We start from the raw sequence: 11,631 nt of genomic DNA on the forward strand, positions 1-11,631 counted from the left end.
CTGATTTCATCTCAGCTTTTATTTAGTGATCACAGTGTATTATGCATGTAAGTGTGCTTGGTTACAAGCAGTCATTTGGCAAAAAAAAATTGCTAATACTTCAGTGATGAATAAATCTCACTTTCACTAAGAAATATACAACTAATGAAGAAAATGTGTTATTGGTTCTCATATTTAGAAGTTAAAGAGAGAACTGAAAAGCTTGCCATAAATACACCTTTTTTATTATTATCTAACATAAAGTTATATTTTACTATCTTTCATATTGTTAAATGTGCAATAAAGAGAAAGTCAATATTCCTTTTACCACCTGGTCTACTTTTACGCTAGTTTTAATTTTATTGAGATATCCATCGGCAGTAATTTTAACACTTCAATAACTCACTTCTGTAGGTAAGACAGGTTATGGAGGGATAGAAAACTAAGAGATATTTGCATTTTGGATTGGTTCAAACTATTCACCCGTAAATCTAAAACACTAAAGAACAAATAAATAGTTACCCAAACATCATACTTCTTTGTTGTTCAAATAAATCAAGTTTTTCAAATAAGTCAGGGGAAGAGGGGTGGTTAGATGAGACAGCGCTTTCAGACGCAGGCAGAAATATGCTGCTTTTACTGATTTTGATTTAGGATTATCTATTTAATGGGGAATATTGCCTGATATATGAAAATATTCTTATATTTTAAATTGTATTGAATCAGCCTTGATCCAGCACCTCAAATTCAAGTAGAACATAAAAAATAAATAGGAAAATGGGGAAAAATACAGACTTATGTGATGTATATATGCACTAAATTTTTTTCAAACAAATATAACCAAATAACTGTAATTTTTAGTATATTTTTAATAGTAAATCACGACATGGAAATGTAGTTGTTTCAGCTTTCTATTATCAAAGACCATAGGATATGTTGAAAGAAGCCAATGGTCGCAGGCCAATTTTTATTTGACGGCTTTATTCTGAGTGTAGACTTCATAAAAATAAAAATTCCCTTTGCCTGCATTGCATAGAGCAGAAAAAGCATGATGTGAATAGAGTAGGCTCCATTTTGCTGTTGTTGTTGCCTTTTTTTTTATTTTTGGTGTTTGTGTATTTTGAAGGTGTCATGAGTTAGCAATTCATGAGAGATCAAAACTTCTTTCTGTTGCCTCTTTCTTAGTGCATTTCCTAAAGTTGAAGGAAACGCTACACAATGGGAAGAGTGCATTTTTTTCTTAAACACTAGCTGCATTAATGTAAGTCATTTCACTCCTCTAAGCTATGGTTAACCTCTCTATAAAATGAAGATGCCACTGTTTAATTTTGCAAATTTATGTAATTGTCCTTGTCCATAATAGATGCTCAATAAATCTTATTTTCAATATCAAATTATGTTTTGGGGGAAACTTTCACCCCAATTTTTCCCATTATAATATGTATTAATTAATTAATTAATATATATACATATACATATATATATATAGTTTCTGACTGTACAGAAACAAAAACACAAAAATAATGATGATGAATATATAAATAAATAGGCATAGTGAAATTCTGAGATATTAACTCAAGTTCATACCTTCATCACACACAAAAATTTATGTGTCATCATCAAGAATGTTTTCTGTTTTCCACTGTCAAGGGTGAGTGAAACAGAAATCAAAAAGAAAGGAAACCCAAAGGAAACATGTAAGTTAATTGAATTTCAAAGTAAAAGAAAAATTGGGTCCAGGTAATTAACTTGACAAGAAAAAAAAATGCTGTATGAGATATAAGGAGATTGAATGTTCAGTTTCAAAAACGGATTTTAAAAATTTATTCTCATAAATAAGAAAGATAAGAGATAAAAGACGAGTCCAATTATCGTAAGTTGTTTTAAGTGAGTGAGTAGAAGCATTGCTAGAAAGAGAGAAATGTGTTTAGATGCTGATGAGAACACAAATAAATGCCTTGGTTTCCTCTACCTTGATCTAATTCCTAAAGGGAGGCAGTTAAAGATAAAAACCACAGATCGATTTGGAGGAACTGAAAATAAAAACTTTGCTTTGGTATCTGTATAAGGCTTGCAGATGTGGTGAGTCTTTGAGAGGGATTTTCCATGCCCACATTGCTCAGAAAAAGTGACAAAGTGAGTCCACCCAAGGAGTCTTGAGGACAACTCCCTTAAAAACCTCTACCTCTGATGTCATGCAGTTTCCCCTACATCAGGTGGAACACCCGAATTTTCCATATCACATCCTGTTTTAGAGCCACTGACATTTCAGAAAAGTAGTAAAAATATAAAGCAATTATAAAGAAAAAAGACGGGATAAGTTTTAGTTGTTGCTGTTTTTTGACTTATTTATTTTTTTCATTGATAATGGTGGAAGATTTGGAGGCTTTGGACCAGAGAACTCTGTGAATTGATATTATATTATAGACTGTCCTCATTCCAGAAATTAAATTGCAACTAAGATTAAATTAGGACAAGCTAAGTGGACACCTTAAGTCCTAGAAACAACTAATTTCACTTTAAGTTGGCTAATTTATAATTTAAGAAATCATGAAAATGAGAACTTTTGCTATAATAGGTAAATAAGGTTAACTGTAGAGAAATAGAGACTATTATAGTTCTTTAAACCCAAGTTCATGTAACTGCAAGATATTTGCTTAATAGATCTTGCAGTTAACTTTTAAATTATTATCTTTGATAGCACATACTCTGTACTGTCTGCTTGGGCTGTCATAACCAAATACCCCAGGCTGAGTGGCTTAAATAACATGTATTTTCTTACAATTCTGAAGGCTAGAACTTCAAGATCAAAGTGCCATTAGTGTTGGTTTCTGGCTCCTTGCTTATAGATGACCACCTTCTTGCTGTGTCTTCACATGGCTTTATCTTTGTGCTTCTCCGATATCTCTGTTTCTTATAAATATACCAATTGTATAGGATCAGGGCCCCACCCTTATGACGTTACTTAACCTAAGTTGTCTCCCTAAAGACCCTATCTCCAAATGCAGTCTCATTGGGAATTAAGGCTTCAACAACATATGAATTTTGGGAGGGAGGGGTTCACAATTTGATCTATAAAAATACTCTCAAGATTTTAAAAGTAGATTCTGAAAAAAAAATCTTTTTTAATTGTCTAATATTTCGTTCAGAATCAACTGCTCTGTAGATTTGCTTCTACCTCATATTAAGTTTTATGGTCCATTTAGATATTGAAGAGTAAAGATAACTTACTTAAACAATATTTCAGGTATAGACTTATTGAAATTACTAACATAATAAAAATACTATAATTATTTCTTCCACGAGGACTTTAAATAAAGTTAAACTTACTTCCTTCACAGATATAATGACCACTATTAAAATCGGTGGAAAATATCCATATATGTTGCATTAAAAATATAAAGTGTTATATTTAGGACAAATGATGCTATTTCCTACCAGGACTCTACTTTGCAGTATTTCTCCCATTTTTATTCCTTTCAAGTAGCTTTTGGAAACCATTACTCCTTTGTTGGTTTTATCCACAAACTTGGGGACAATACTTAATTACAAGTCTGTTGAACAGACAGATTAAAAGAAGCTCACCTAACTGATGAAGATCTTCATTGTCAGAGATTTTCCTTCTTTATTTCTGTGTCTTTGTCGTGTTCATACTGTTTTTTTGAGGAACATTTAAATCGCTACTGTTCTGAAGTTGAAAATGTTCTCAGTGGTATGAACCCACTGACTTACTTTTCCTTTCAATATATGGACATTTGAATTGCTCTTTTTAAGTTATCATTTTATATTTAAAAACAAGCAGTAATCATTGTTATAATAATGTACAAACCATGCCACCTCTTTAGCATGTTCTCAAATATGAGGGAAAAGAATGATACTATAAGACTGGGAGGCCAGTTTGGCATAAAATTATAGCCAGAGGACAAGGTATAGAAGTAAATAATCAAAACACAATAGAAGTAGCACTGGGGCCATTTATGTTTCTAAATCTTTCTAAGAGCCTATCTATGCATACATTATTATAATACAATTTTTTAAGTTCAAATTGGTATTCTATAATGCTTAGTACAAGCTATGACTACTGGATTTGCAAATAGCAGGGTTGTTCACAGTGATGTTTTTAAAATCTTACTCAATTTTAAAGAAAGAGAAGAATTATTTCAGTGCTACTGAATGAACGGAGAGCTAGCATATTATTAGACTGAACATTTGCAACTACGCTTAACATTGCGTTTGAGAATGTGTTCTTTACATAGTGATGCTCATGCTGTCTTAATGCCAGCTGCGGGGAAAACATGCCCCCACATCTAATTTAGATCTAAGCTTTATTTCTTATTAAGAAAACACCAATTGTAAACCAAAAGCTGAGTTTTACTGTGAACATCACATATAATAGAAAATCACCTATCCTACAACTTGCTGATTGGGAATGGGGTGGATGAAATGGCATGATGATTTTCGAGCACGAACTAAAGTTGTATAGATAAGATGAGTGGAAGCCACAACATTGACAATAACAAATCTTATCAAATAGTAATTCGGAAACTCTATTCAAACTATTTACTGTATTTTAAGTGGGCAAGGTATTTGAGTAAATGGGGAAAAAAGTGTTATAAAAATTAAAAGCATCGCATACAGAAATGCATTTTTAAAGTGAAATATATTTTGAATTTTAAATCAATATAGAAAACTCCAGTCAACCAGAAAAGACATTGCTAAAACATTTTCATTCCATGTGATAATTTTCTAATAGAAAATGAAAAATGATTTAGTGAATATTATATGTTTAATATCATCAAACATTATGGGTACTGCAGTGTGCATATGAATGATATTTTCTGAGTTTCATACCATTTAAAATATTAGAAATAGACTATAGTACTGGCTGACATTTTAGACTTAACAGTCCTATCAGTTCATAGGGCATTAAAGTAATAATTTTAGAAACTTCTTTCGAAAGAAGAAAATAGTATAGGTTTAAAAAGAACAGATAGTATATATTGAGCTTCTTTAAAAAGTTCAGTCCATTTAAATTTTCTTGGACAGATTCATGATACGTTTGAAACTAAAAAACCGAAGTATATATCTTGTCTGACTAAAGCTTATAAATATGCCACTATAATTTTATATTCTTTGCTTGAAATTTAAATAGAAAATGAGTTTTGGAAATATATCCGCACATTAATTATTAGCAGGGTTAGAAAGACATGATTCTATAATACAATGTCATTTTTATTCTCACAGTAATTCTCAAGTGAGAACACAGCAGTGATCCTTCTGGTAGGGTAAACAGACTATTTTAAGTATTGCTTTATTTAACAACTGTTATCTCTTTCAAACTACAAGTCATTAGGAAATAAAACGGAGTAGCTGTGTCATCGATAAAATAATGCAATTGTTTAGGCTGAAACATTGTCCTCCAAAGATGCTCATGCCCTAATTCCCAGAATGTGCAGATATGTTATATAATATGGCAAAAAAGGGAAACTAAACTAAGATCTTGAAATGGGGCGATTATCCTTCTGGTGGGTCTTAGATTTAATCATAAGTGATGTAACAGGAAGATGAAAGGGTCAGTGAAAGAGGAGGTGGTGCCAATAGGAGAGATTAGAGTGATGTGACCAAGGGTCAAGGAAGGCAGAAGTTTCTAGAATCCAGAAGAGTCAGGAACAGATTCTCCTGTGAGAGCCAACCCTGCCAAGATCTCGAGATTAGCCTCTTAATACTCATTTTGGACTTCTGACCGCCAGCGCTATAATATTAGAAGCTGAGCTGCTTTAAACTTCTAAATTTGGGGTGTAATTTGTTACAGCAGCAATAGAAAACAGCAATGGAAATAATTTCCTATCTGTTCGACAATTTGCCAACTCTAACACATTTAATTTATCTTCATAGATAATCTATGGGATACCATATATAAAATGTTTCTGACAACTTTATATTATTAACTAATACTAAATAGTGTGAAAATTAATGGTTTTGCTGATATAGTAAGCATTAGGATTAAAATGTTCCCCTCAGTGTACACTTTCAGGGTCACCATTTACATGGTATTCCATAAAAATGATCGTTTCCTGAAATGACGTAATACAATATCATTCTTTCTGAGACTTATTTATCGTCTTACTTTCCCCACTGGACAAATTTAATATTTTAGCTCCCCAACTCCTTGTGCTAAATTATTTTTTATCAGCACTGTCATACCAAATGCAAATAATTCACCTGAGATTAAATAACGATATATTTTATCTATCAAAAGTCAGAAGATGGTGAAACTGACTCAATGTGTCATTAAGAACTCTGATTCTTCCTTTCTGTCATCTCTGCTACACACAGTGACAGCTGTGTGCTAAGGCCACATCCCTTTTAATTATAACATAGTTATTGATAATAAAATGGACTATATTTTTTATTCATAAACAGTACATAAAAGAGCGTGAGGATCTCACTTACTAGTGCAATTAGATGTCTTTCTTTCCCTTGAGTCTAACAGAATTACATGGAACTCTTGCAACACAGACTCTCTTTAAGTCATACATTAGGTTTGAATTAAGCCTTCGTTCGTCAACCAAATTCTAGCAAAATATCATTAACGTAGTTATGAGCTCATCTCTGTCTCTCCCCGTGGAGCTGCGGTTGCTGCCTCTGAGCCACACGGGCTGCTTAGAGGAAGAGTCATTATCTGCCTATCATTGTTATAATGTTATGAAGGCAAGAGAAAAGAGGACTGGGTTGAAAATGCAAGTATTCGGTTCACTGAAATAAGTTTTAACTGAGATTTATTCAAAAAGCCTTTTCTTATCAACTTACCACTGCTCACCTATTTAGAACTAAGAATCATTTATTTCACTTAAGAGCTGATGTTTCATCACTGATGTTACCCATGCGTAAATCCCAGCTTCCTCTCCATAATAACAACACTTTTGCAAGTGCATTAACTTCCTACGCCATTAGGTGTTACATAAATATCAAAGCAAAATGAACATAAAGGCTAATATTTTGATATTCAAATGATTTTTAAAAGTATATAACTAATATTTTTCATTGGGGTGGTTAAAAGGACATTTAAATACAGAGGTCTATGGCCATGCCACCCTGAACACGTCCGATCCTGTCCGATCTCGAAAGCTAAGTAGGGTCGGGCTTAGTTAGAACTTGGATGGGAGACCACCTAGCAAGACTGGGTGCTGTAGGCATTAGAAAATATAAAAATAAAGATAAAAATAAATAAATACAGCAGAAGTGATGTTAAAGTGGAGAAACATTTTAAAAAATCTAAGCAAATAGAATTATTGCAGCTATTTGGGCTAAAATATTTAGTAGATTAGAATTAAGATGGAAATGAAAGATTATTATACAATATACATCAAATATGATTGTGGTCCAAAGCTATATGTTTTTACCAAATTCAAAACTTTGAGTTTTTCCTATAAAATGTAATAAAAATAATAAATTTAATTTTAGTAATATTGCCTGTTTAGAGAATTCGTTACCTATCCGGAACAGAATGACATAGGAAATTCTTTTTGTCTCCAACATCCTTAATTCATATTAGTAATACTGAAATACATGTGTTCCTCCTACTCATACTTGTTATAGTGACTGAAGCATAATAACATTATTAATTATAATAATCAATTGTATTATAGTCATGTGCCACATAATGATGTTTCAGTCAGTGACAGACCACATATATGACGACGGTCCCATAAATCATAATAGAGCTGAAAAACTCCTACCCCCTACTTTTGTTGTAGCTTTTTAGTGTCACAATGCAATGCATTACACGTGTTTGTCGTGATGCTGATGTAAACAAACCTAGTGTGCTGCCAGTCCTATAAAAGTACAGCACCTACAATTATGTATAGTCCATAATACGTAATGTTAACAAACAACCATGTTTCTGGTTTATGTGTTTACTAAACTATACTTTTTATTGTATTTTAGAGTGTACTCTTTCTACTTATAAAAAATAGTTTGCAGTAAAACCGTACACTGTGTTATGCCTGCGGCAGCCTCGTATATCTGATGTTTACCACGTCTCTTGATTGCATCATTTTCTCTTGTGCTTTATTTAATCTTGTGTTCTTCTCTACAGTAACATGCTGTAGAGGCTTGTAGCCTAGGAGCAATAAGCAATACCATATACCCGAGGTGTACCATATAGTAAGCTGTACCATCTAGGCTTGTGTAAATCCACTCTATGATCTTAGCACGACAAAATTGACTAATGATACATCTCAGAACGTACCCCACATCATTGAGGGGCATATGCCTGTAGTATTCATATTTTTATAATAATAGAATATTTTTAAAATCCACATGATACTTATTCATCTTTATTTTTCTCCTGTGATTCCAGAATAATGTAGGTGGCTTATAAATCACTCTGACACTGAGCTCTCCTTTGTATGTCAACTCCCAGGAAGGTCAGAGCTGCATAACTCTTGGTCTTTATAGAAAAGGGTTCCCTGGAGTTCTGCAAGGCATGATCTCTGTATACAAATATCAAGGTCCGGTATGCCGCTGTGCTTCCTCGAGGGGTTATAACTTCCTGCATCTGGAGAAAACAGTCAGGCTCTCCAAATGCATTGTCATATTATCTGTGCCCAGCAATTACATAATGCCAGCATCCCACACCATCTTTTTTTATGAGGCAACAGGGGTATAAATATCAATAATTCTTTATCCTGACCATGTGTGCCAGGTAGAACTGCAAAGCACGATGACTTTTTCTGTAGTACGTGGCATTCAACAGCCTCTTCTGTCTTCATGCCACTACCAAATATGTCTTTGTAGCTGTCCCTCCACGTGACAACCTAGTGACTCCCATCCTCATGCAGGGAACTTTAGCCCTGTCTTCACTGAACCTTTCCTGGAAGATACTTCGTATTTGACACGTAGCTTAAACTTTAATTGCCCACCAAGTCCCGTTGTGGATTGCCATCCTGCCTCGAGCCCTTAAGGTCAGGTTCTTTGCTGTGTTTTTAATAATTAATTGAGAAAGTAAGCTCAGGAATACCTTAAAATTAAGTACCTAATGAAATTGTTTTCTCCCTTCCCATGAAAAAGTTGCCAAGGATTTTTTGTATACATTATCTCTGCATTTGCTATGAGAACAAAAGCTGTAAATATGATGGAAGGAAAGTCAGACCTGATAAGGAGGGACAAAAAATCAAGTCTGCCTGTGGCATATGAACTGATATTTGAGCAAGAGTTACCTGATGAGGCAGCGGTCCCCCAACCTTTTTGGCACCAGGAACCAAGGCTCTTATGTGCATATAAATGCCTGATGATCTGAGATGGAGCTGAGGCGGTGATGCTAGCGCTGGGGAGCAGCTGCAAATACAGATAAAGCTTCTCTCGCTGGCCCACCACTCACCTCCTCCTGTGCAGCCCAGTTCCTAACAGGCCATGGACCACTACTGGGGGGTTTGGGGACCCCTTTCACAAGGCATACGAAGGGATTTAGAACCAGCCTTCCTAAAATGTGACACTTGGATTTACAGACTATTTTGAGCTGAGGGCAATCAAGATCCAGCAGATTCAAGAAAAATGTTTATCCTCCTAATTATCTGAAGAATTTAGAGAGAGATCCTGGCTCAGAAAGAGAGATAACTTTTTTCTGAATGTTCTATCTTTAGGGAAGGGCAAACATCTAACTACTAAACATCTGTTCTTATCATCCTGTGAATTACCTTCCTACCCTTTGAAGCCCAGGTCCCTTTCCCCATTCTTTAGCTCAGAATAGCATTTAAGCCTTCATTGTCTTATTCGTCCTTGGATCTCACTGTCTTTGTGACCCTGCTGCCACCACACCCCCCAAATATATACATAATTAACTTTTTTCTACTGTTAACTTGTCTCATGACAATTTGATTATCAGACCAACCAGGAGAATCTAGAAAGTAGAGGAAAAAAATTTCCTTCCCTATACGTAGCATATAGGTATTTGATTTTTAACTTTTATTTTATTCATTTTTTTATATACACATTAAGAAAATGATCATTGAAAGACATTTTGCTATACATACAACTTTTATTGGCTGACCTGCCTTGTAGGTCTGCCTTTGCTATTAAAAGTTATTTTATCTTAAAAATATCTTATGACATTATTTCAACTTAGTTTTCTCATCTGTAAAAAAAAAAAAAAAAAAATAAGGAGGACCAGTTAAATGATCTTAAAAGCTCCTTTAGCTCCATCACATTATAATTTTATTACTCTTATAACAAAGATGTCAACTTATTTGTGAGTGGAATGATTCAGGCAATAACTTATGTGTGCCTAAGTATATAGCCATAACTACAGAAGCAGAACGGACTTTCAAATTGCAACAGAGCCAGTTTTCAATAACAGGCCTATCGCTACATGTGTCCTCTTGTGGAAGTTACTTAAACTTTCTGAGATTTGCTTTCGTCATCGTTAAGTTGTCTAACATGTGAGACAAAGTTTTAATATGAAAATAAGTTAAATATGGGTAAAACCACCCAGTGTTTTAGCCCACAGCTATTGTTAGTTTCCTTTCAAGCTCTAAATGACTACACCTAACTAGTTTCCCAAAAAGTAGAGATTTCTAAGTGCTGCAATTAAACATAGTAATGATACTTGTGACACATTCATGTTTAATCTCTCAGGTGTGGCTTTCCTACTGGTCGATAATACATTTCCCCTTTAGAAAAATGCATGTAGAAGTAACAGGTCGTTTGGTCAGATTTGGTAAAACACAAATATCAATATACATATGTTTACCTACATACGAATATACAAATATACTTATATTTCATCATCGGTACTTGTGCACAGATTCTGAGCTATTGTTTTATTTTATGTGTTTAGTTTCATGGATTAAATAATGAAATGTTACAGAAATAGTAACTTCTTTTACATAAAAGTAATTAATATATTTAGAAGGTTGCCATATTCAATCTTTGGTTTCACCTTCCTGAAATTGGAAACACAATATTGTTTATAGAGGTCCTTCACTTCTAAAATTGCATTCTTGCATTTATTTTGGCCTTCAGGGAAAATGCAAGCACATTGATTTAACTTGGTGGAAGAGGACACAACATTTTTAATGTAATTTTTGTGTTAATGTAAATACACCCAGAGGACCAAGGGCTGATTCACATTTTAAATCAATTTGAATGGGCAAGATTCAAATTCTAAAAACATCTTTCATTACCCATGGGTAAAAATCCTTATTTAATATAAGTTTAAAAATGTGCATCTTAAAATATTTTAAACAACAACTGTGCTAAAAACAAAACAAACTAAAAACTTGTTATCACTTTAGTAATTTGTACAGTATATCAAACTCTCCCAAATTAAACTAAATTTGGTTTTGGCTTATCTGAAGTTTATATATTAATAAATTATTATACAAGTTTAACATAATTAACCCTGCAATAGCTGTTCTAAAATATTTAAATCAGCAGAGTATTAAACTCAATGGAAATGGTGATGAATAAAAAATGGCTTTAGAAAATTGTCTTTAATCGTTGGATTGATTTAGTGAAAATCTCTGCTTCTGATATAAATGAAAAAAGGAGGAAGTTAGTAAAATATTAATTGTTCAATATAGAAAAATATGTGAAAGCAATTTATAGCTGTTTCTTTGAACTATTTTTTTTCCACCTATGTTGGCCCGAATA

At 33.5% G+C, this 11,631-nt stretch overlaps 1 pseudogene; it reads left to right on the top strand.

Moving 5' to 3' along the window:
- Positions 1-7,056: 7,056 nt before the first annotated feature.
- LOC111741122 lies at positions 7,057-7,175 on the top strand (annotated as a pseudogene).
- Positions 7,176-11,631: the final 4,456 nt, after the last annotated feature.

The sequence above is a fragment of the Pteropus vampyrus genome, unplaced genomic scaffold, assembly GCF_000151845.1.
Source record: "Pteropus vampyrus isolate Shadow unplaced genomic scaffold, Pvam_2.0 Scaffold73, whole genome shotgun sequence".
Taxonomy (NCBI): domain Eukaryota; kingdom Metazoa; phylum Chordata; class Mammalia; order Chiroptera; family Pteropodidae; genus Pteropus; species Pteropus vampyrus.